A 25,990-nucleotide genomic window follows, 5' to 3' on the forward strand; every position below is an offset into this window, starting at 1 on the left:
CCATACACCTAGTTACAAAACCAAACCTACAATACTTAACTTCCCATATCTCTCTTACCTACCGTAGTACACCTAACCTACCATAACTAACAAATGTACCATACACCTAGCTACCAAACCGAACCTGCAATACTTAACTTCCATTATCTCTGTTACTTAACCTAATACACCTAACCTACCATAACTACTAAACGTACCATACACCTAGCTACCAAACCAAACCTACAATACTTAACTTCCCATATCTCTCTTACCTAACCTAGTACACCAACCTACCTTAACTACCAAACGTACCATACACTTAGCTACCAAACCAAACCTACAATACTCAACTTCCCATATCCATCATACCTAACCTAGTACAGCCAACCTACCATAGATAACTACCATACCTAACATACCATTAACTAACCTACCACTCCTCCTCTGCTTACAAACATTATCTAACTGACCATGCCATGGGGTGGGGGTGATATGATGAGGGTCACATGATATTTGTTCAGGCTCTGGAAGAGACATGCTGCACCTTCTATGATGATTAGTGGGTGTCAGTGTGGAGACTGGGAGGCACGGAGCGGGGCGTCACCACCATCCAGATGCAAGAGCAGTTGTGAAGTCACTTTCTGGAAGAAACAGTTCCTCTTTATTTTGGAGAGAGAGCTGGAACTAGCCCTTCTTTGTGGTTTTGGTAATGTGTTCCTTGAGGGAGAGCTTGGTGTCCAAGGTGCAGCCAAGTGACTAGACACTTGGTGGACGTTGGGGTTCAAAGCCATCAAAGTTCTTCTCATTGAGCCAGGTTTGTTCTATTTCTTGTCTTTTGTTTATGGCAAACAACATGAATTCTGTCAAGGTTGGATTGAGCTTCAAGTAGGTGTTGTGCAGGTTTGTGACTCTTGATGGTGTTATCTGTACCTAGAGCCCCAGGGGGCTTCTTGTGGAGGGGAAGATAACAGGAGACAGTGTAAAACCCCGGGGGACTCCGCAAGTGATGGGGATCTTCTGGGACCTGGAGGTTTCCATGTGAACAAGCAAGCTGGTGTCGACCCCCATGGGATGATGCACATGATGGGATCTTCTGGGACCTGAAAGTGTCCTTTGGAACAAGCTGGTGTTGATCCCTGTGGAATGTTGAAGGTGATGGGATCTTCTGGGGCATGACAGTCCCCATGTGAACAAGCTGATGTGGTTCCCTGTGGGACTCCGCAGGTGAGGGAATCTTCTGGAATCTGGAGGTGGTCATGTAAACAAGCTGGTGTCGATCCCTGGAGGGGTCCATGTGAACAAGCTAATATCGATCCCTGGTAGACTCTGCAGGTGATGGGGGTCTTCGGGACCTGGAGATGTCCATGTGAACAAGCTTGTGTCAATCCCCGTGGGACTCTGAGGGTGATAGGATGTTCTGGGACCTGGAGCTGTCCATGTGAACAAGCTGGTGTGGATCCCTGTGGGACTCCTCAGATGATGGGATGTTCTGGGACCTGAAGGTGTTAATTGTGAACAAGTTGGTGTCATTCTCCATCGGACTGTGCAGGTGATGGCATCTTCTGGGACCTTGAGGTGTCCAAGTGAACAAGATGGTGTATATCCCTGTGTGACACCAGTGGGACTCCACAGGCGATGGGATCTTCTCTGACCTGGAGCTGTCCAGGTGAACAAGCTGGTGGTGATCCATGTGGAACTCCTCATGGGATCTTTAGGGACCTGGAGGTGTTAATTGTGAACATGTTGGTGTCAATCTCCGTGGGACTTTGCAGGTTTATGGGATCTTCTGGGACCTGAAGGTGTCAATGTGGACAAGCTGGTGTAGATTGAAAAGGTAGGAGGAGGACCAGTGAAGGCCACTGACAGTGAAACTCACTTCATTTCTCCATGGTATGGCTCAAGGTATAGATTAAGTGGTATGCATGTATGTTCCACACTCTTCTGCCCAATTGTTTTGTAATTACTGCTGTATATTTCAGACTCTGCCTAAATACAGAGTGGCAGATTTCTGAAAAGTGGCGCTGTACCTAGTGCAGCGCCTCTTTTCTTGCGCCCCTTAGTACCCCCCCTTAATGCCACCATGTGTGCGCCGTATTTCACATACGGCGCACCATGGCAGTAGTCAGGGGTACTAGCATCATCATTTTTTATGGTAGTCCTGCGCCTTGCAGGTTTAGCGCCAAAAATGTTGACGCTAATCCTGCAAAGCACCCAGAGGCCCATTGAAAACAATGGAAGCCTCCTTTTAACGCCTGCTATTAGCAGGCGTTAAAAATGCTGATAAAAATGACACAAAGAAATCTCTTAGATTTATTTGCCCCATTTTTTCATCCCCCCTAGCGCCCAAACGCCCCCCTTGGATACATTATGCTTGCCGCAGGCATAATGTGGCGCAAGGGGATACAAAGTGGTGCAATGCACGCACTGTGCACTTTGTAAATATGGTGCAGAGTTTTTGGCCTTCCAACGCCACATTAGCATCATTAAGATGACGCTAATGTGGCATTGGAATGGCGCTAGGCCCTCTGAAATCTGGGCCAGAGTGTTTTCTTCTGCACTTCCCAGTTAACTCTGAGCTCTGTTGGTTCACATTTCATAAATACCCTCACATACACAGGTACGTGACGGCAGGTTTTTGCATTTTATTTATTTCAATAGCTCATGTGGTACCATCACACCTCCTTAGGGTGCGCAACTTCAAGTTCATGTTAGTACATTTAATTTAATACATTTTTACTGAATCATAATAACTAAGAAGTCAGACTAAAGCTCCTCGAGTCGGACATAAACCGCTTGTTTCTATTCACTGACTTAGAACTGTGATTTCATCTTAGTACAAAACGCAGCTGTGATCCCAGGAGGGGGTGTGAAGGGTCTTCAGGGCAGGATCAGTGCAGCTTGCTGTGGAATGGAGAGAGAGGGACACAAACTGAGGGACATGGAAGATAAGGAGAAGGACTGAGGAGGGAGGGAAGCAACGGGGGAGAAGTTAGAGGGGAGGTGATATAGAGTGAGAGGATTTAAAGAAGGAGAAAGAAGGTGGGTGCAGGAGGAAAAGCATAAAAGGAGACACCACGGTGGAGCGGTCACTGAAGGAGTGAAGGGAGCAAATAATATTTAATGTAATAGGAGGACTTGGTGGCAAAGGTTGTGAAAAGTGGAGTGTTTATAACCAGATTACATTGGTGACGTGCTCACTGTGTGCCTTGCCTTCAAAACCTAGTTCCCCCCACTCCCTGCTGAATGTGTGTGCCCTTATTTCAGTCCGTCAGAGTCAGTGTAGGATGTTACATCACTTTCACATTTTATCAGCGACCGCTCTTCACCGCGGCCCTTTCGGATGCATCATCGTCATCATCACTACTGGCTACGTCGCCCCCTTCAGGAGCCTTCCACAGCTCTCGAGACTAAGAGAACTTAATGATGATGACCATCATCATCACATCATCATCATCACTGGCCACAGTGCCCCCCTCAGGAGCCATCTGTAGCTCTCAACCCTGAAAACATTTAAAAATCACCATCAGGCAAATTTGTGTCTGCAGGCCTGCCATTTGCAGCCTGCGTGAAATGGTGCATGCACCCCTGTGGTAGGACCTTTCAGCCCAAAGGGCAGGATGCAGGTCCTTGTGTGTGTTGGAACCCCTGCATGAGCAGAGGTGCCCCTACGAACTCCAGTTCCAATTCCCTGGACTTCATAAGTGCAGAAAGACATTTTATCTATATACCAGCCACTGATCACTACCTGTGGTCCAATTATATAATGGCAACTTGGGCATGTTTGGTATCAAACATGTCGGAATCATACCCCAATACTGATAATGGTACTGGTGGCATGATTGTAGGAAAGTACCATCTTGCCTGGCATGTTACCCCCATATTTCACTGTATGTATGTTGTTTTAGCCCTTGTGTCACTGGGATCCTGCCAGGCAGGACCCCAGTGCTCATAGTATGTGCCCTGTATGTGATCCCTGTGTGATGCCTAACCGTATCACTGAGGCTCTGCTAATCAGAACCTCAGTGGTTATGCTCTCTCTGCTTTCTGAATTTGTCACTGCAGGCTAGTGACTCAATTTACCAATTCTCATTGGCACACTGGAACACCCTTTTAATTCCCTAGTATATGGTACCTAGGTACCCAGGGTACTGGGGTTCCAGGAGATCCCTATGGGCTGCAGCATTTCTTTTGCCACCCATAGGGAGCTCAGACAATTCTTACACAGGCCTGCCACTGCAGCCTGAGTGAAATAACGTCCACGTTATTTCACAGCCATTTTTGACTGCACATAAGTAACTTAGAAGTCACCTATATGTCTAACCTTCACCTGGTGAGGGTTGGGTGCCAAGTTACTTAGTGTGTGGGCACCTTGGCACTAGCCAAGGTGCCCCCACATTGTTCAGGGCAAATTCCCCGGACTTTGTGAGTGCGGGGACACCATTACACACGTGCACTATACATAGGTCACTACCTATGTATAGCGTCAAAATGGTAACTCCGAACATGGCCATGTAACATGACTAAGATCAGTGGTCCTGTGAAACAGCCCTTAAACATGAACGATTTGGGACTTTTTGACATGCCGATAGTCGAAATGTTTGGAGGATTGATATAGAGCTTTGTATTGTTTTTGTATGTTAAATACCAATAAACAGATTTGATCCATGAAGGGGAAACAGTTGTACTAACAGTGCGCATTTGGCTCCATGATGTTCCTCTACGGGATCAAGAACGTGAGCTACAAAAGATTATCGCAGAGACCTACTCTAGTACTGGTCGAGATAGTCTGGGTGCCAGACCGTTTAAACCACAATTTCAAAGCAGATCTAATAAAGATACTACCAAGCAAGTGTTTGAAGGGTCCAAGAATCGCTCGGATAAAATACAGCAAACACCTAAAAAAGAAAAGAAATTGGGATAATATAAAAACATCTGACAGATATCAATGTACTGATACACACCAATCTCGTTCCTTTCAGGTCTCACCGGGAAAACGCAGTGAGAGAGGTAGGTGGTCAAAGCAACAAATTGAGTATGTGAAAGGACTCACAACGCTTGTCAAAAGTTTCAGTGAAAAAAGGAGAGAAACTTCTCCAAAAAAAAAACCAATTTAAAATGAAAAAAGTGACAGCAGCTACAATTCGACATGTCACTCAAGAAGAGGGCTTCACTGAAGAACAGGAAGTGGGCACTGCTCAACAGTGCAGCAGAGGTCACAATAGTTCGCCAGGGTCTTTAAGAGCATCTGGAGGTGAAAGCAACTGATGACTTTTTACAAGTTGAGACTGCGGGCATGAGTGTCTGCACGCCCGATAGGGTGTACAGAGTAACTACTCAGTTAGAAGGAGACATTGAAAATGGCATTGACGCCACCTTTTGGAACTCGTTGTTTCTATTTATGACAATTTGCTGGCTGAAAAAGATTGGCCTCCAGAATTCATCCACAATCTCCCTTATGGACATGAGGTGATTGAAAAAGCCTTCTCCCCCCTTGTTCCCAGAAAGCTCGTTGAAATGCATGCCATTGACTGGGCAGTGGCACAGGCACCTGCGTTATATCGGAATCATGTAGGATGGGACAAATATTCCCCCTACCATGTAATACCAATAAAACCCCAACCGCAACCTCAATACCTAATCAAATATGATGCAAAAGCACCTGTGAGGGAAATCCTCAATCAATTGGAGTACCAGGGTGTCATTGAACCCTCGGACTCATCCATGAATAATCCATTATTTCCAGTCTCGAAGCCCGACCATTGATATAGAATAATCTTAGACTACAGACACTTAACCAGTCACACAAAAACATTTGCTATACAAAATGCACAGAACACAGCAAAAATACAAGATGACCCTGGATATATCCAACGGGTTTTTCTGCCAAAATATAGCGGCTGAAAGTAGGGACTTAACAAGCTTTAGCGCCCTTGGCTCTCAGAAAAAAATTCTGCTGACTCCCACATTGGTACAAGAACAGCCCAGGGCTGTTCTCAGCTCGTGTAACATCTATACTACATGACATTGACCCTGAGGAGTTGTCATATGTGAATGACATTTATCTCACGGACGACAGCCTCGTGCAACATTTAAGATGGGCAGCCCGTATTGTTGTAGGATTTACCGAAATCAGCTACAAATTCAACTTAAAAAAAATGAAAATAGCCTTCATTAGTGTCCTGTTTTTGGGATACAAACTGTCTGATGAAGTCAGGAGCCTGGCATCCCAATTTTTAGAAAAATGCGCACACCTACAACCTCCAAACACAATTAAAAAGCTACAGTCAGTGTTGGGCTTTTTAAACTTTAGCAGAACATATATTCCAGATTTTGCACAATGCATCAAACCATTATGTATGAATTAATACGTCCTGATTTTACTAGCACATTTTGGACAGTCGAACATACATGCGTTCTAAAAGCTTTGAAAAAAGACATGCTTGAAGCAAAACACTTGCACACAAGGGACAATAAAAAACACTTGGTTATCAGAGTAATTGCTGGTGCCATTTGTTTCACCTATGTGATATTCAATGAGGGTGAGACCGTCCCAATTGCGTATAAATCACGCTAATATTCCACAGATGAACAAAGCTTTGCTCCCCCTGAGAAAATACTCACTGCTGTTCAGTTGGCAGTCCTTAAAGAGAGACCTCTTGCCCAGGGGAAGTGCATTATTGTTGTATCCCTGATTACAGCCCTTGAGGCTGTTACCAAAGCAAGCGTTCCAAACGCTAAAGCATTACATCCACGTTAGACGCAATAGGCAACGTCTCTGACAGCCACTGATGTTGCTTATGTTTTTGACTCTAAATTACAGACCTAATAATTCTTACAATATGAACTTGAGTACCCAGGTCCAGCAAATACATTGCCTATTGAACAATATCATAGAATTTTGTACACTAATGGTTCAGCTCAACCAGCGATAGGAACCAAACATCAAAACTCCGCTGCTTGCGCAGTGGTGAGTGGATACATGAAGGATGGCAAGTTCAATCCGCAAAATACTTACACGCAGACTCTAGGAAATTGCACTGCACAACTGGCAGAGCTCAAGGCTCTGGTGATGGCACTGCAACATACGGATCAAGAGCAGATGACTGTGATTATCTGTGATTCGCACTATTGTTTCCAGTCCTTCAATGAATATCTGCATTATTGGCACCAAAATGGATTCAGAGATTCAAAAAGCAAAACCGTTAAACACAGACTTCTGTGGGGGGAAAGTAGCGGAGCTGAAAGAAATGCTATCTAACGTCCATGTTTTGCATACACTAGGACATCAGCATGTAGGAATATACGTTGAAGGCAATACTCTGGCTGATGAAGCAACCAAATCAGCAGTAGCCCTAGCTTCTATTGCTGCAGTAACTCCCTGTAAGCTGAATGTGGATGATGAAACACTTGCAGCCATGAAAGCTTCAGGCGACGGCACACCTTTACCTAAAAATATTCCTACCGGCTGGCAGGCTTGTTTGATGCCCAAGTAACGATCCCAGGTGTGGGAATTCAAGTGATTCCCAATAAAGACCTAAGACCTAATTTAATAAAATCAGCCCATGAGTATTGGTGGTCTGGGCTCTACAAAGAGACCAAGCAGTGTGTCCTTTGTTGTGACATCTGCCAGCAAATAAAAGGGTCCACTGTGAAACACTCACCACAGACCCCACCCCCTCCTAATTTCCAAGAAACCTTCACAATGTGTGTACTTGGACCATTGTGGTCCCCTAACACCAGATAGTGCATACAGATACATCCTAGTCACTGTTGAATCATGCTCCAGATTTCTATGGGTTTGGCCACAGTGCTTTCTGCCCGCACCGGGGCCCTGCCTTTGCCTCAAGGGCTTACAGGGATGTCATGGCTTCATTAGGGGTCCAACTGCATTACTCCATTTCATCCCGAGGGAAATAGTGTTGTGGAGCGACAAAGCTGAGATTTAAAGCAATCATTAACAGCTTAGGCATGGGTCATAGTTGGCTTACACACCTATATGGAGTCCAGAGAGCACTTAACAATCTGCCTAGAAGATCCCTGGGGTGGCGTACATCATAAAAATGCCTTTTTTTAACTTGAATGTATGTTCCAGATCTTGATGGTCCTAGAGTGGAGGTGGCTGGTACACCCTTAGACATTAATGAACGTGTCACTGTCTTGCAGGACTTACAACAGTTCCGTGATGACAACGCATCTGCCAATGCTTCCTCCTTTGGAATCAGGGATGTACCAGTAACATCTACCAACTGGATTCCTAAACTTGGGGATCTAGTGCGTGAAAAGATTGCTGTGAAAAAGGAGTTTGGTTCTTCTTATTATGCACCGGTTCCAGTCCTGGGAATACACAGTACCAAAACGGTGATTCTACCACCGCTGCCTGGCTCTAAGGACAATCACTTTGTCTCCATCGACAATGTCAAGCTACGCCATGTGGCTGATCCTTCACAGCAGACCTAGTGGACCCCTGATTAGTGCCCAAATCCCTCCCACTACAGACCAGGATATTCCCCTACTAGTCTTCAACAGCAATGTTGACACCTCTCCGAGCTTGGGGAGGGTGGAAAATGAGCTTTCATTGGTTCCACTTCCAACTACTTCTACAACCAGTAATGAAAATAATGAGCAATTTCTTACAAATTCTACACAAGTGGATGTTGTAATTTACTATGAACCACCAAGGGAGTCCTCAGCAAGTTCAAAACACAGCTCCGGTTTTTGCACAGACAAATTCTGGGTATTTTGTCGACGTTAACGACCCTCTCAGTGACTCATCTGCCTCTACTGCAACAGAACTGTCAAGAGCACGTAAGCTAATACATTGGCTTAAATTTAACTATTTAATTTGTCCATGGATTTATCTATGACTCTTATTGACTTTGCTTTCCTTCCTCCTTTGGACTGGGTTTGTCATTGTCTTTTTTCTCCATATGCATGGTAATTTTCTTCCAGAACGCTCTACGGTTGAACTGGTGGATGAGGTCCTAAAACCACATTTTTCATCACGCAATATTTGCAGAGAGTTGTCTCGGGTGAACATTACAGCCATACTATTCCCAATGGGATGGTTTGGGAGAAAGTATTATTCAATATATATGGGTCTACTAAGATCATATAAAATACCATATGTATTCAAACTCTCTATGACAGAAGTGATCTCACTTGGTGTATTTCTGATGATAGTGTAGTGAAAACTGTTGATGCCATAATGCCTGATATGAAGTTTTATACAGTATTTGAAAATTAAGATGTGTACCAGTTTAAAGGAAATTATGGTAATATGTTCTGTTATAATTACTTTGGACACTATTTCATTCACAGAGCAAGTACCCCAAAGACTATTTTTAAATATACACAATGGGAACACTGCCCGACTGCCAGTGGGGAGTTCCAAAATGTATACTGAAAAATGTGCATATTTTTCTAAGCGCAATGTAAAAAATGCTGAGTTATATTATTTCAAATTACCAGAAATGGACAGCCAACATGTTTTATTGACATATACAACAGTGATGTACTCTGATTCCTTTGTTTCCTGATTGTCTATAGAAGGCTATGAGTACCGGTTGAAGTCAATTGACCTAAAGAGTGTGTGGGGAACAAAAAATTGGCAAATTAGAGGAAGAGAAGCTTTATTTAGAGCATGTATGATTCCTGTTATTTCTAAATGAAACAGTACAACAAACAACTTGTTTAGGCTTAGCAATTATTAAGGAATTGAATGCGGCCAGTATTCCTACACCTGCAAAATTTTACAAATGGCAAAAGTATATAAATTCCTCAGATGATCAGCTCAATGAATGGGTCCAGAATCGTACATTTAACACATCATTTTTGCATCCTGATGGGTGGTTATTGTGGCCTTTAGGCACCATTGAGTGCCATACACATTTTGTTAACTCCGGGGGGGGGGGGTTTAGAACGCAGAGGCCAGACCCTTGCTATGTGTCTGCAGAACACTCGACTATAGTGACAACATGTAGGCCCGCATTATGACGTTGGCGGTCTATTTTGTATACCGCTGAAGTCATGCCTGCCATATATCCACCAGTGTTGGCAGTCTTCAGACCACCATATTATGGCTGCTAGGTGCTCTCCGCCACTATTTGGTGGGGAAGCCACCAGCAGGCATACTGGCGGTCAGCGCTCTAGTGGAGCTTGCTCCGTCACCACCGCCATGTCACCACTACACTGCCCGCCGTATTACAACATTGTAAACAGCACGGTGGTGTTGTGTTGGTGGGGTGCTGGCAGTGAAGCAAGCTCCATGGACCCCATTCCCACCCGGATGACCAACGCGACCACCAGGTAAGGTGATCGTCCGACAGGAGAGGGGGGATGTTGAGTGTTGTGTGCATGAATGGGGGTGTGTGTGAATGGAGGGGCGCGGGGGTGTTGTGTGTGCATGTGTGGAAATGTCCGTGTGCTTGTGTGAATCCCTGTATGTGGGGGTGGGTGGGTGTTGTGGCCGTATGGGCATGTGTGTGAATGAGTGAGCGCGGATGTGTGCATGTATAAACGTAAGTGTGGTGTGGCTGTGCATTGATGGGGGCAGGGGGTCAGACCGTGGAGGGGGGGTGTCACTGCTTGGGGGGGGGGTTCTGATGGGCTCTGGGGATAGGGGGTGCTCCTCCATGGAGGGGGGTGGTTGGGGAGTCCTGTTTTGGTGACAAGAATGAGTATTCTTGTCACCAGTATCCTTACTGACAGGGATTTCGTGGCAGGGCTGCAGTCACAGAATCCCTGGTGGTAAGGATACTCAAAATACCGCAGGCGTCGTTAGGTGGACCGCTGGGTCGAAGGTGGTCAACCTTGGCCCAAGCGGTCCTACCACCTTGACGGTACAGGTGGTGAACTTGCTGCGATGCAGCCAGTTCACTAGCGTTGTCATCATTTGGCAGTGATCCACCCACACGCTGTCGGCGGTCAGACCGCGACTGCAGGCATGGCGGGGCAGGACCGCCAAAGTCATAATGACTACCATAGTGTAGGGAAACTATGCCGGCAATGGTTAAAGGATTCCTCGCTGGATGCTGTCAATGAACATCTAAGTGTCCTGTCCAGTAACACAGATTTACAGGATTTCCTGTTAGGCCCCAGAAGACGACGCAGGAAACGCTTCTTATATGCTGCATATAACGAAATATGGAAGCTTTCCCAACAAGAAGCAGCTGTCTGGTTAAGGCATATAGATCAGAAAAACGTACAGTAAGCATTAGTCATTGTAGATAATGGAATTATCACCTTGTCCAACCGAATATACACCTTGAGTAACATTGAATCCTCTGCAGTATATATAGTATAGAGTGATGTATCATTTTTGCAATATGGACAAAGTGAGCTAAGATCCATTATGCAGATAGATTGGACACTACAAACGTTGAAAGTAGGTCACGTTCCCTGGCAACACGTGAGCGCAAGGGAAATATTTTCCACATTTAATTTAACTCGACAACAACAAATAATGGCCATGAAAGAAGCAACATATGTTATGTTGAATATTGAAAAGTTAGAAAAGCTGCCTTTTACTGTGGCTGAAATACCATCTGCTGAATGGCTAATACATGGGGTTATAAATCTGCCCATTTCAACACTTCAATTTACATCCTGTTTGAAACACATTCCAGTGGGTAGATATGAAAGGCTGGGAGATAGTTGCATACATGAGGAGTGGGAGCTTCTTTTCTTGAACAAATGTTTCAATGGCATGAAAGAGGTCTTTCTTAGCTGTAGTGAATGCAAGACTTCTGTGAGCCATTCAATGGTTTGTAAACAGCTGACCTTGCACAGGGCATGCAATGCCTCCATGGCAAATTTGGCTTGTTATCTGATGGAAGTCTCATTCTCCTTTATTAGACCTGCATTCCAGGTGCTCTCGAATGGCAGCTATGCGCTCCTTAACAGTGAGAGCTGTTGTGGAGGGCGAGCCTGAATAGCTTATGTCGTTTCTGTCTCCCAAATTGTTACGTGTTGCAGGAATGTCCTTTTTCCCCCAACGCAGTTTCAAAGAGTAGCAGACGTTTGGCCTCACATTGCTACTTCTGACGTGAATTATGACAAGTTGAGCAGACTAAAGTCTTTATTGTTTCAAAAACATGTGGCACTTACATCTGCACGCAAGACCTATGCGCTTCAGGTTGTGAGGTCATCGGCGGAGATTCAGTCCCTTTTAACTACAAACTTTCTGAGACACTTTGGTGAACTCGTGAGATGAATATTTAATGTGTCTAGTACTACTGGAATCGCATACATTTTTAAGGCTGTTGGTTCTGGTTTTATTTACACCTTCTCCTTTATATTCGGTTTAATACCACCAGCCATACATTCAATATTTGTGAGTATTTTCGGTGGATTTTCAATTACTTTTGCTATAACAGGTGGCATTTTGCTGTTGCTACTTTTTCTGTGCAATGGCTGTCCTATTGCAACAAGGAGTACCGAAAGCGATACCGCCAGCACAACTGTGTCGTGAATGCATGATGCAGTATTTCGAAGCACCATTCCTGGAACCACTGGAGTGTGACTGATCTTTGTCATTCGGACCGGTTTTGGATTGTGTGCAGCCCGTGTTTCGATACCTCTGGTGTCTCTTCGAATGTGCACTGAAAGTCTGTCTTTCTACAAAGCGCTTACTTTCATTGGACGCTGATCTGTTGATGTTCTCGATGAGGGCTCATTATCAGACCTGCGCGTTGAGGGTGCGTTTGCTACAGGAAGCCGTTCATGAGTTGCCTTCTGTGGAGTCCGCGACTCTTAACTCAGTGACAGGCATGACACAGAATGCTGCTGCTTCAGCTGGAGCTCAGGCTTTGGAACATGAGTGCTCTGTGGCTTTCCTTGGATTTGATCTGGATATTTTACTCCCTTCCGAAGTAGAACGTCTCCTGGCTTCAATTGTCCCGGACGTAATTGGCAATTTCCAAAGTGACACTGACTATTGAATTTAGGCCCACATTTATACTTTTTTAGCACCGCATTTGAGTCATTTTTTGATGCACAAGTGGTGCAAACTTACAAAATATAATTGTATTTTGTAAGTTTGCGCCACTTTTGCATCAAAAAGTGACGCAAATGTGACGCAAAAAAAAGTATAAATATGGGCCTTAGATTTTTTCTCTCATTACTTGTTCCAATTGTCCTTTTCCGGCTTGTGTGTCTCTTGAATTGTCACTATTGACATATATGTTTTTGTGGTGTAAGATTTTATTAGATTTCTTTTACCTTGAGCTTTTAAACCACTTTTGATCGGCAAGGGGAGGGTGTTGTATAGCTATTTTAACCATGTTTTAGACGTGTTTTAAGCTAACTAGGCCTGCCGCTGTGCACTTTAATCCAGTTACATATTAATCAGCATTGCTTTATTTTTCTAGCAATAGCCACATTTGTGGGGCTGTTTTATTTTCTTTATCTAATTGTACTTTCGCCTAGGAAAGCATCACGTTCTTAGTAGGACATTTATTTCACTGCATTCTCCAAGGCTACAGTCAGGGTTGCTGACAAACGTGGTATGGTGTGTCTCCAACATTCAGAGAAAACACACACTCATACGTGGGGACTATTTTCTAGAATGTCAGCTGTTTTATTATAAAACACCCCTTTGTCCTAGACACTTTAGAGGGAGATTCCAGCCAAATGACCACGAATGTGTGCAAATCGCTGATTCACTGCAGCTACTTGATTAGACGGCCAGACACCTGATCCACATGGGGACGGTGTCTCTCTAGACTACAGGCTTCTTACTCCAGGTATGAGGGATGATGTACCCCAGGGGGAAAACCAGAAGGGCAGATTAGGCTTATTACACTGTGCTCAAACCTAGTGTAGTATGAAAATACTCAAACTTAGCCATAGGTATCGACTGTGCAAAATGTTGCATCGTCTGTTTATTCTCTACTTACAACCTCATCTTCTCTCTCCTTTTCATTACTCTCTTCTTTGAGGGCTCATTTTTAGCTCCACAAAGCTTTAGCTGTTTGACTGGACCTCATGTCACCACAACAGTCCACAACTACACATTATGTCTAGCAAAGTCACCCTTTTTGCCCTGATCACCCCACCTTTTGATGGTTACTGATGGTTACTGACTCTGAAAGGGCCCTGGGCTGTGCTAACCAGGCCCAGGGCCTGTGCTCTGTCCTAAAGGTATATGGCATTTGGTATCATTATAATTGGCCAAGACACTCTACTGTATGTCCCTGGTATATAATAGGGCAGGGAGGTTTAGATATCACAGTGGACTAAATGCACTTAAGTGTGCACTGATGTGGTGTCTAGTGTCATTTTAAACCCAGACCTGCCTTACAGGCTGGTAAAAACTATATCCAAATTCGACTTTGGAACTAAGAGAACTTCCAAGGTCATAAACTACCTTTTTATTACATATATGTCACCACTAAGGTCTGCCCTAGGTGCCCCAGGGGTGGGGGCCTCGATATAAAAAACAGAGACATGGTTAAATATGTTTTATATGACCTGGTAGGGAAAAACAGCCAAAGTCATTGTCCCCATTGTAGTGCTGCTAGCCGAGCCCCATCGGCTAACATGGGAAGGCTTTCTTAAACTTTAATAAAGTCTAACTTTTGTTTGGCATTAGCTAGCAACCTGATTCGAGGTATCAAAATACTAGTTACAATAAATCCAACAACTTGCCATTAGAACGTACTATCCTGCAGTTACCTAAATCAGCCCTGTAGCAGCTTCTTCTGATTGGTCAGCTTGTTTACAGCCGGAGACAGGCTGCTCCCTGATTAGGTGTGAAGAGGCCTAGGGCTGAAACAATACAGGCATTTGGTGAGAAGGGACCTGCACTCCAAGGAGAGATTTTCCCCATTTAGATTTTTTGAAAAAAGTGCATTTTGGGTCACAAATATGCCTCACTTTTCAAGAAGTGGTCATAGCAGTGGTTCTACCTGCACCTACTAATAAGTCACATTCCTACATTATAGAAACAGCACAACACACACAAGACTACATGTAATCTTCATAGAGAGGCTTTGGGTCGACTTCTTTAGCCATTGGCTTGTTTGTCAAACATAATCCACCACACCTTCCAAAGCCATCTCACTTCCTCACTACCATGGCTTAAAGCTAACCCTCTCCAGACACAGACCTAGAATACCACCAACCCCAGCTGCCTACCACAACCAACCTACAATACTTATCATCCCATATCTATCATACCTAACATAGAACACCTAAACTACCATAGATATCTACCATAACTACCAAACCTCCTGTACATGGTTACTTTACCTACCATACTTAACCTGCCATTACCTAACCCACTATACCTCCCGTATGTAAGATACTTGCCTAACATACCTTAGATATTTACCGTAACTATAGATATCTACCATAACTACCAACTCTCCTGTACCTAGTTACCATACCTACCATACTTAACCTGCCAATACCTAACCTACCATATCTCCCAAACTTAAAATACCAATCTGACCTACCATAGATATCTACCATAACTACCAAACCTCCTGTACCTAGTTAACATACCTACCAGTTTTACCTGCCATTATCTAACACACCATATCTCCTGTACTTAAAATAGATACCTAACCTACCATAGATATCCACCATAAATACCAAACCTCCTGTACCTAGTTAGCATACCTGCCATACTTAACCTGCCATTATCTAACCCACTATACTCCTGTACATAAGATACCTATCTAACCTACCATATATATCTACCATAACTACCAAACCTTTTGTACCTCGTTAACAAACCTACCATACTTAACCTGCCATTATCTAACCCACCCCGTATGTAAGATACCTATCTAACCTACTACACCTAATCTACTACTCGTATCCTGCCCACTTACCAAACCTACCACGCCTAACTTCCTTCCACCTCTGGGTTGTGTATAAGTTACGCCTGTCTGGCAGTTGTAGCTTTTGTGTGTGTTGTTGAATTTGACAACATTGAAGGAGAAGTCACTAACCATGACTCTTTTATATTTTACATTTTCTTTTGTACGAGTGTCCTGGAAATTATTAAACCCTGTGATTAAACTAACACATCTCAAAAATGCTAACTACATACTTCTCACACCCTAATCATTTGCACAGTAACACAAACTCACATTTGCACAACCTTGTACAAATGGACAAGAATCAAACATCACACTTTACAAAGACTCATAGTGAACTTTACAATAAACTAAAGACAAACATAGCTACACTCTCACAACAGTCACTCTATGTCAAAACATCAACACTAAACAAATTAAACTACAGTTCTATCATCTTCAGTTGCTGACAATTCAACTCTCCTTGAACAAAATTTTAAAAAAGAAATCATCAAGGACATTTCTACAAAGAAACTTCCTCTCCTCTCTTTCTATCTTACTAACTCTGTACTAGTGTACAATGCCAAGATTTGTATTATTAAGAAAAACTATAAAACTAAACTATCAATGTCATCATACCACCTAAACAATTAAAAATTAAGAGAGGCCTTTGGCATTGCCAGTGCTTGTTTTACTGTTTTTTTGGGTACAGGAGATGATCTTCACCCCCTCACATCTAACTCTGTTCTCCATTTCTAGGTCTGGCTTGAGGGAGCTCCAGCTTCCTAGCAGGTGTGGCATCTCAGAGGTTCTCAGCCATTGGTCGTTGAGTCTGTTATTAACAGGCTGTACAGCCTTCATTACAGACATTGTTTGTGTATCTGTAATTCATGATGTATGGAGCAGCCTGTGTAGTGAGATATGATAATGTCATTGGTACATTACGTGTATGAGTGAGTAAAGAGAGGGGTATATTTCCCTTTATTTCTACTGACTATACTTGTAGTGTTTCACTTGATCACTATGGCCTGGTCAGCAGAACAGAGGTCTCTCTGCATCTGAGATAAGAAGTTGGCTGGAATTTGAAACTAGGAGGAGGGGCCGGGGGAACCAAAGCAGTGCAGATCTGAGCCACAACTGAGGTGTAAAGTGCAGAGGGGATGAGGCTGAGGTCCACAGACACTCAGGACACTGAACGTCAGACTCAGGAAGTGAACTAATCTAGGCAGGGGAGGGAGAGGGCCCACCCCAAAAAGGAAGAAGGAAGAGAGGAGGTTGAGGGCTCTTACCAGCCGTCAGAGCCCGCAGGCTGGGGCTGTGTGACGTACTGACTGTGTCTATGTTTGTGTGGTAATTGGCAGTTGGAGTGTTCAAAACAGATTTTAGTGACAATGCAAATTTGCAAAAAAATAGTTAGAAACTGATACTGTATCTGTGAACTAGTAGATGTGAATACCAAAACATTTACATTAAAGAAACCAACATGAAGAATTGCAAAAGGAGGTGTGCATTTATACCACATTTAAAATAAGGATTAAAGATTTACAAGAGCAATTAAAAAACATGGGCAGCAAAAGTGATAACACATAAGAAGAAGAAGAAATCACCCAGTAGTACGATATACATTTAGCTATAAAGAGCTTTCATGAGAAAATTACAAGACATGGGATTTCAGCTCTACATAGGAAAACTCAAACAATTGTCTATCCTTTGCTGTAAAGATGTAGATGACGTTGCGACCCTAAATGAATAGACGGGTCATCATCAGGGCTAAAAGTATTGAAAGTAACGCAGTGGGTAATCTATTACACTATACAGGTACAAATAAGGATACATTGGTAGTAGTATTTATTTACACATGATATAGCAAGAATTATTAAGGCGGTCTTGTAGATGCCGACTATCCAATTAGGAAATGTGTCCCTTAGGAGGAAAGAGAAGGAATGCGTCACAGGAATAGGTAAAACAGCACTAGTGAGCATATGTGAGAGGTGTGTAGAGTGTGAATTAACAACTAAGTAAATGGCATTGGCAATGCATGTCCCCAGCTCAGCAAAAATTACCATTAAAAAAAAACAAGCATCGAATTGACTTTAAGTACAAATTCTATTCTCAAATGTCAGCTTTTTATGTCTCGCCTACACAGCACACACCTTGCTCTTCGAGACGCATTGTTTACTATTCAGTGGGCTTACAACTCACCCACAGCAACCCATTGGTTGTTTTCATTGTCACTCACATTTGCGATTGTTCAATTGCTTAGCTCCCATAGGCTTTCCTTCTTTTCTTGTGTTAGGTCCTCCCTAGAGCATGGTCCAAGTACATGTGTTCTTCCTCATCTTTATGCACTTTTTTTCTATTTTATAAGTGTTCCAGTACTACTCCCGGACGTGCAATGTGCTTTACTGCTTTCAACACAGGTATGCAGCTTATTCATATTGCTTTCACCTTATCTACCATTTATATTGATGCTTTAGTTACAGCAACAACTGTACTGCTCTATGCCAATGTACTCTATGGTACTCCACTCTATGTCACTCCTCTCCACATCCCCTGACTCACCTTCACATCACTCTGCTCTATGGCACTCTACTCTACTCTACGCCACTCTACACCAATCTACTCTACATCTCGATACTCAGAACACCTAATAATCATCATCATCATCACCACCATTATCATCTTAACCATTGTCGCAACCATCATCGTCAACACTGATCACGGCTCCCCCTTTATGAGCCTTCCACAGCTCTCGAGACTCAGAACACTTAATAATCGTCATCACCATCATCATCACTGGCCACACAGACCCATTTAGGAGCCTTCACAGCTCTCAAGACTCAGAACACTTAGTAATCATCATCATCACTGACCACAGCACTTTCGAGAGTCAGAACACTTAATAATAATCATCCTCTTTGTTAGAAATTGGGTCTTTGGTTGGCAGTCAGGTTACCCCCTGTCCAAGCAAGGAACATCACTCTAGTCAGGGCAAAGGAGAAAGACACCTGGTTAACCCCCACTCACTCCCTTGGTAGCTTGGCACGAGCAGGCAATCAATCAATCACGAATTTGTAAAGTGCACTACTCACCCGTGAGGGTCTAAAGGTGCTGAGGTGGGGGGGGGGGGGAGGGGAGGGCTGCTACGGCTCGAACAGCCAGGTCTTGAGAAGTTTCCTGAAGGTAAGGAGGTCGTTTGTCTGGAGCAGGCAGGCTTGACTCAGAAGCAATGTGTGAAGTATTTGTACCAACACACAGAGTAATACAGTGAAAACACTACAAAATGGACACCACCAGTTTAGAAATATAGGTAATATTTATCTAAGTCAAACAAGACCAAAATGACAAAAATCCAACATACACAAGTCAAGATATGAATTTTCAAAAGAATAAGAGTCTTACTCCATAGAAAACAATGGAAACTATGATTTTGCCCACAGTACCTGGTGTGCCTCAAAAATAAAGCTGCACGGGTGGGCGTGCATCGGAAAAGTCAGAGATACATCAATTCCTTACTCGAAAGTGAGGCCGGCGTCATGTCTTCTCCAATCGGCTCGGCGATTCGTCGTTTTTCTCCCTCGCAAGAGTGCAATGCGGCGATTTCTGGATGGGGCACCTCAGATCCGTGCATATTCACAACCATTTTGATGCCCAGGGACGATGCATGAGAAATACGGTCACACGGTGTTAGAAAACCATGCTGCGTGGAGTTTGCGTTGTTATCAGCAGCCACAAGCAGGTGTTGCGCTGAGTTGACCACCAGCTTTGTGGGACCCTCTTTTGTAGTGTTGAGATGACCACCGTGCCCAGTTTTCTTGAACCCTTGTTCAAGTACTTCTGCGGGTGCTGCCTTCTTGTGCGTGAGCTCTCTGTATTGCTGAGGGCCCCCTCTATCTTCTCTTCCGAATGGCGATCTCCTGGTCCTTCCTGGGCCCGGGCAGCCCCCTTTTTCTTCAACCATGACCTTTGCAGTTAGGAAGGCTTGTTTGCAGTCATTCGCCAAAGAAATAGCTCTGCATCCTCCAGCACTCCATGGGACGTTTTCTGCATAAAGGAGAAGTTCTTGGCATCTCTCGTTGTTGCAGAATCTTCAGCTTCTTCTACCCGGAGGCGGCCATTTTGCACCTTCATCCGGGGTTTAGTGGGCTCCTGCCCCACTGGACACTTTCGTTACTCTTGGACTTGGTCCCCTTCCTTTACGGGTCCTCAGGTCCAGGAATCCGTCTTCAGTGCTTTGCAGTCTGTTGTGGTCTTTGCAGAATCTCCTAGCAAGTGTTTAATGTGTTTCTGGGAAAGTAGTGTCACTTTACTCCTACTTTTCAGGGTCTTGGGGTGGGGTATCTTGGACACCCTTAGTGTTTTCTTACACTCCCAGCGACCCTCTACACACTACACTAGGCCACGGGTCCCTAAGTGGTTCGCATTCCACTTTCTTAGTATGTGGTTTGTGTTTCCCCTAAGCCTATTGCATCCTTTTGTATTCTACAGTGTGTGCACTATTTTTCTAACTGTTTACTTACCTGATTTTGGTTTGTGTGCATATTTTGTGTATTTTACTTACCTCCTAAGGGAGTATATCCTCTGAGATATTTTGCCACATTGTCACTAAAATAAAGTACCTTTATTTTTAGTAACTCTGAGTATTGTGTTTCTTATGATATAGTGCTATATGATATAAGTGGTATAGTAGGAGCTTTGCATGTCTCCTAGTTCAGCCTAAGCTGCTAGAACACTACTAATCTACTAATAAGGGATAACTGGACCTGGCACAAGGTGTAAGTACCATCAGATACCCACTATAAGCCAGGCCAGCCTCCTACACATAACCATCATCATCATTACCATCTTCATCATCATCACTGACCAAGGCGCCCCCTTCCACAGCTCTTGTGACTCAGAACACTTAATAATAATAATATTAATAATAATATTAATAATAATATTGATGACCTTCACCATAATCGCCGCCCTAACCATCATCATCCAGCAGAATGTACAATATCAAACACTATCTAAGATAAACCTTTGAGTCAGACATTACTGCTGAGCTCGATGACATCTTACAAACTGTCCCTCTATGGTTAAAATGTAGAATTAGGAGCCTCCATTTCATTTCATCTGCAGTCCTCATGGCGGCGCTGCCATGGGGATTCCGACCCCCTTCCCGCCAGCCTGTTTCTGGCGGTTTTCACAGCCAGAACCAGGTTGGCGGGAACGGGTGTCGTGGGGCTCCCTAACAGGGCCCCACAAAGATTTTCAGTGTCTGCTTAGCAGACACTGAAAATCGCGACGGGTGCCACTGCACCCGTCGCACCCCTGCAAATCCGCCGGCTCCATTCGGAGCCGGCTTCCTCTTTGCAGGGGCTTTCCTGCCGGGCCGGCGGGCGATCTTTTGGAGATCGCCCGCCGGCCCAGCGGGAAAGTTAGAATGACCGCCGCGGTCATTTGACCGCGGTGCGGTCTTTTGGCGGTTTCCGCCCGGCGGCCGCTGCCCGCCGCCCGCCGGGGTCGGAATGAGGCCCTTAGTGTGTCTGCCAATACTGGTCACTGAGTCTCAGTGTATGCTAAGACTGGTTCATTGAGTCTAAATGTATGTGCCAAGACTGATCATCGAGCTCAGTGCATGCCAAGACTTGTTACTGAGTCTCAGTGTGTGCTAAGACTGGTCACTGAGTCTCATTGTGTGCCAAGATTGGGCACTCAGTCTTAGTGTGTACCAAGACTGGTCACTGAGTCTCATTGTGTGCCAAGATTGGGCACTCAGTCTTAGTGTGTGCTAAGACTGGTCACTGAGTCTCAGTGTATGTATCAAGACTCGTCACTGAGCTCAGTGCATGCCAACACTGTTCACTAAGTCACGTGTGTGCCAAGACTGGTCACTGAGTCTCAATATATGAGGAGACTGTTCACTGAGTCTCGATGTGGGCCAAGATTGGTCACTCAGTCTTTGTGTTTTCCAAGACTGGTCACTGAGTCTCAGTGTTTGTGCCAAGACTGGTCACCGAGCTCAGTGCATGCCAACACTGTTCACTACGTCACGTGTGTGCCAAGACTGGTCACTGAGTCTCAATATATGAGTCTTGGTGCTGGTCAAGATTGGTCACTCAGTCTTAGTGTGTGCTAAGACTGGTCACTGAGTCTCAGTGTATGTGCCAAGACTGGTCACTGAGCTCAGTGCATGCCAACACTGGTCACTGTGTGTGTCAAGACTGGTCACTGAGTCTCAATGTATGCCAGGACTGGTCACTGAGTCTCAGTGTGTGCCAAGGCTGGTCACTGAATCTCAGTGTGTGCCAATACTGGTCATAGAGTCTTCATGTGTGACAAGACTGGTCAGTGAGTCTCAATGTATGAGAATACTGGTCACTGAGTCTTGGTGTGGGCCAAGACTAGTCACTGAGTCTTAGTGTGTGCTAAGACTGGTCACTGAGTCTCAATGTGTGCCAATACTGTTCACTGAGTCTCAGTGCATTGGTCAAGGCTGGTCACTGAGTATCACTGTGTGCTAAGACTGGTCACTGAGTCTCAGTGTGCAACTTTCATTGCGTGAAAGGGAGAGAGCAGAATTGCTTTATATATACACAGATATGGTGTATTATTGCTGTCTGCCCGCACTGGCTCGCTTTTGGCAGCCTAGCGCCAACGCAGGAACCCTTGCATCGCGGTGTTAGGGCGCCTCTGCTCATGCAGGATTGTTTGTGTGCAGGAAGGGACACCTTACTGAACAGAAACAATCCTTAGAGGTATTTTCCTCTTTCTATGTGTGCTGCACACTGCGGAGCTCATAGAAAGAGGAATAAACAAGAAGATATGTCTAGTTGTTGCACCGCTGACAGGTAGGGGCACCTTTTTGCTGTAAACCCAGGTATACATCTTTGTAAATCTGGACCTCCTTGAAGCCGGCATTATCAAGGGGAAATGTTTTTATTTCTGCATAAAATCTCCAGATTGCATGTGAGTTGCAGGACACAGAACTAGTGCAGATGCGTGGCATCCTTCTGCGTTTACGTGGGCACAGGAATGTGTACTGGAAGGGTCTGCCTCCAGAACAAATCCTACACTATACAACACAATCTCACCTCCGCGGCGTGGTGCTAGGCTTTGTATTGTGTTCACAGTCTTTTCTTTCCCCTGCGCTACACAGTGCAGCAGTTTGTCTGCTGCGTTGTGTGTGCTGCCATTAGGTGAGACTCTATTAGTTGCCCTGCACTGACTGTGTATAGATTATAATTCATATACTCTGGACAGACTGCATGGAACACACTGCTTGGAAAAAGAGAGGTGTCTTCAGCCCCCTCTCCAGACTGTACAACTCTAAGCATCGCCTTCAGATGAAGTTTACTCACCTCTATCCTGCCCAGGCTGTATACCACTAACCATAACCTTCAGATGAGGTTTCCTCACCCCTATCCTGCGTAAACTGTGGTTTACTCACCTCCATCCTGCCCAGACTTTATGACACTAAGCATGGCCTTCAGATGAAGTTTACGCACCTCTATCCTGCCCAGACTGTCCAGCACTAACCATCCTACACTATACAACACAATCTCACCTCCGCGGCGTGGTGCTAGGCTTTGTATTGTGTTCACAGTCTTTTCTTTCCCCTGCGCTACACAGTGCAGCAGTTTGTCTGCTGCGTTGTGTGTGCTGCCATTAGGTGTCATTCCATTAGTCGCCCGCACTGACCATGTATAGATTATAATTCATTTACTCTGGACAGACTGCATGGAACACACTGCTTGAAAAAAGAGAGGTGTCTTCAGCCCCCTCTCCAGACTGTAAACCACTATCCATCACCTTCGGATGAAGGTTACGCACCTCTATCCTGCCCAGACTCTGCAACACTAACCATTGCCTTCAGATGACGTTTACTCACCTCTATCCTGCCCAGACTGTACAACATTAACCATCGCCTTCAGATGAGATTTACTCACCCCTATCCTGCCCAGACTGTACAACACTAACCATCACCTTCGGATGATGTTTACTCAACTCTGTCCTGCCCAGACTGTGGTTTACTACCCTCTGTCCTGCCCAGACTGTACAACACTAACCATCGCCTTCAGATGAAGTTTACGCACCTCTATCCTGCCTAGACTGTACACCACTAAGTATCGCCTTCGGATGAAGTTTTCTCACCTCTATCCTGCCCAAACTGTGGTTTACTCACCTCTATCCTGCCCAGACTGTACAACACTAACCATCACTTTCAGATGAAGTTTACTCACCTCTGTCCTCCCCAGACTGTATAACACTAACCATCACCTTCAGATGAGATTTACTCACCTCTATCCTACCCAGACTGTACAACACTAACCATCACCTTCAGATGAGATTTACTCACCTCTATCCCGCCCAGACTGTTGTTTACTCACCTCTATCCTGCCCAGTCTGTACACCACTAACCATTGCCTTCAGATGAAATTTACTCCCCTCTATCCGGCCCAGACTGCACAAAACTAAGCATCGCCTTCAGGTGAGGTTTACTACCCTCTATCCTGCCCAGACTGTACAACACTAACCATCACCTTTGGATGAAGTTTACTTACCTCTATCCTTCCCAGATTATACAACACTAACCATTGCCTTCAGATGAGGTTTACTCACTTCTCTCCTACCCAGACTGAGGTTTCCTCACCTCTAGGCGGTCCGGACTGTACAACCCTAACTGTCGCCTTCAGATGAGGTTTACTCACCTCTATCCTGCAGAGACTGTGGTTTACTCACCTCTATGCTGCCCAGACTGTACAACACTAACCATCGCCTTCAGATGAGGTTTACTCACCTCTGTCCTGCCCAGACTCTGCAACACTAACCATCACCTACAGATGAGGTTTACTCACCTCTGTCCTGCCCAGAGTGTACAACATTCACCATTGCCTTCAGATGAAGTTAACTACCCTCTATCCTGCCCAGACTGTACAACACTAACCATCACCTTCGGATGAAGTTTACTCACCTCTATCCTGCCCAGACTGTATAACACTAACCATCACCTTCAGATGAGGTTTACTCAACTCTGTCCTGCCCAAACTGTGGTTTACTCACTTCTATCCTGCCCAGACTGTACAACACTAACCATCGCCTTCAGATGAGATTTACTCACCTCTAGGCTGTACAGACTGTACAACCCTAACTGTCGCCTTCAGATGAGGTTTACTCACCTCTATCCTGCTCAGACTGTGCAACACTAACCATCGCCTTCAGATGAGGTTTACTCAACTCTGTCCTGCCCAGACTGGTTTACTCCCCTCTGTCCTGCCCAGACTGTATAACAATAAGCATCGCCTTCAGATGTGGTTTACTCACCCCTCTCCTACCCAGACTGTAGTTTCCTCACCTCTAGCCTGTCCGGACTGTACAACCCTAACTGTTGCCTTCAGATGAGGTCTCGTCACCTCGATCCTGCCCAGACTGTACAACACTAACCATCACCTTCATATGAGGTTTACTCACCTCTGTCCTGCCCAGACTGTGGTTTACTCCCCTCAGTCCTGCCTAGACTATACAACACTAAGCATCGCCTTGAGATGAGGTCTACTCACCTCCGTCCTGCGAGGCTGCATCAGATTTATCTGCAGATGAAGTTTGATGCATTCTCTGAAGCCTCCTCGATGCCATCGGAGCCGCCACTAATGATCACGGTGCTCAGAGATGCAGGAAGCAGGGAGAGGTTCTCAGGTCTGAGCCACTCTGATAAGCAGCCCCAGAGAGGATTCTATATAACAGGTAGAGACACAGGAAGCTCCACTTAGAAAGTGCTGGCGGTGGTATTGTGCAATCTGTGTGTGAGGGGGAAATGATGAGTGTGCAGAAAACAGCCTAGAAAAACCTCCATATCTCAGTCCTGAAGAGTGTGTGCATGTGATGAAATTCTAGGCAACACCTCAGCATAAGCCGTGTGTCACTGTGGACTGTGTGCGAGCATGTATGGGTGTGTGGGTGTGGGTGTGTGAGTGTGTGTGAGTATGTGTGGGTGTGAGTGTGTGTGACCGAGAGAAAGACAGGAGAACATGATCAGACTGAGGATAACTGATGCCGACTGTGTGTTGTAATTGACGATCCCTTCTTACTAAGTTGGAGTCAGGCAGCCAGTTCATGTAGAATGACAAGTTGTAGATTTATTCTAAAGGTCACAGGTTAGGTTGCGGGTCACTTAATGGAAAAACCCATCAGGAGCGGCATCCTCTCTTCTCAGCCCACTC

Source organism: Pleurodeles waltl, chromosome 4_1, assembly GCF_031143425.1.
Source record: "Pleurodeles waltl isolate 20211129_DDA chromosome 4_1, aPleWal1.hap1.20221129, whole genome shotgun sequence".
NCBI classification, from domain to species: domain Eukaryota; kingdom Metazoa; phylum Chordata; class Amphibia; order Caudata; family Salamandridae; genus Pleurodeles; species Pleurodeles waltl.